Source organism: Ictidomys tridecemlineatus, chromosome 5 (assembly GCF_052094955.1).
Source record: "Ictidomys tridecemlineatus isolate mIctTri1 chromosome 5, mIctTri1.hap1, whole genome shotgun sequence".
Taxonomy (NCBI): domain Eukaryota; kingdom Metazoa; phylum Chordata; class Mammalia; order Rodentia; family Sciuridae; genus Ictidomys; species Ictidomys tridecemlineatus.
Genome location: NC_135481.1, coordinates 127496135 through 127497500, shown reverse-complemented (window position 1 = coordinate 127497500; position 1366 = coordinate 127496135). Strand labels below are relative to the sequence as shown.

The 1366-nt window shown below is 43.4% G+C and overlaps 1 non-coding gene across 1 annotated transcript; it reads right to left on the bottom strand.

Annotated features, from left to right (window-relative positions):
* Nucleotides 1–702: 702 nt before the first annotated feature.
* On the bottom strand, nucleotides 703–804 carry LOC144378270 (small nucleolar RNA U13). The gene has a single exon (XR_013439975.1). It is a non-coding gene; the product is annotated as a small nucleolar RNA U13 (small nucleolar RNA).
* Between the last annotated feature and the right edge of the window lie 562 nt (nucleotides 805–1366).

Sequence of the window (1366 nt, the reverse complement as noted above, 5' to 3'; positions counted from 1 at the left end):
TGGTCAGTTGGCCTGGTTGTTTAGGGCCTGTGACAAAGTGGCACATCATGGTGGGGGGTGTATATCAGAGCAGATTGTTCATCTCAAGGCTGAGACAAGAGAGAAAGAGAAAGAAACTGGCATCTTATCATCCCTTTTGAAGGCACATCCTATGGGCCAAAACTTCCCATGAGGCCCCGTTCCTGAGTTCCCACCAACTCCCAATAGTGACACCCTGGAGATCAAGATTTTAACACAGGTGCCTTTGGGGGATGTTGAGGGTCCAAACCATAGCAACAGTGAACACTGAGTCTGATTTGGCAACTGTAGGTTTTAGAGACTCTTCTGTCACCATGCAGAGCTGTGGGCTAGGTGGCAAGGTGTCGTCTGAATCTTACATTTGGAATCCTCTGGTCCAGAGAGAAGAGAAAGCCCAAGAATATGTCCTCATAGGGAATAGCAGTGGGCACAGGGGATGGGGCATTTCAATGTCATCCTAATGAGCCCAAAAAGTGGGCTCTGAAGAGGCCTGACCCTACCCTTTGTCAAGAGGACCACTTGCCAAGAGCCAGGGCCCCTTATCTGATGGTCCATCCCAGTAGGACCCAGATCTTTCTTAAAGCTTCACCAAGAAAGATTCCCCACAAATAGCATTTATTAAAACCTGTATTCTTCCTACAAGGGTTTGCCCAGGTAAAGGTGAGAGTTCTGATCCATTTTTCACATCCGACTGGTAATGTGCTCACACTGTAACAAGGTTTGAAGGAGGCAAATCTCACACAGTGGCATGAAAACATGCATTGTACATAAGAATAACCAAAGGATTGTGCTTTTGTTTGTTAATTTATGTCAAGTAACACTGGGATTTGGGAATGGCAAATTACAATATTTTATAATTTGGAACTCCAGAAGGGAAAGTCCAAGATGTTTTGCAAGATAAAGTATGACATCCTGAGATTCCACCAACTTTAGGCTAAAAATTGAGTAGCTAAAAATTGAAAAGCTCAGCAGGCTTTTGACTGGCATTTTATGGGCTACAGTTGAGCAATGCTTTACTAGATTTTGCATGCCACCTTATTTAATATGGGAAAATTACCCTGAGATAAAGTAGTTACTCTCCTCCTCATTTTACAGGTGATAAAATGGAGTCACAGGGAGAGGTTCCCTAACTGTCCGGATTTACCATATTTTGAAGTTGTCAGAATTAAAATAGAGCCTCTTGGCTCAAGCTTCAACAAAAAAATAATCAGGGAGGTGGTAAAGAGGTAATGTCACCTACATGTGCCTGATGACAAGAGCTGTTACAAGAGACTGCCAGAACCATCCCCTTGCACAAAGCCATCACAACCTTGTTCACAAAACACTTCTGTAATAACTGTCTAACCAG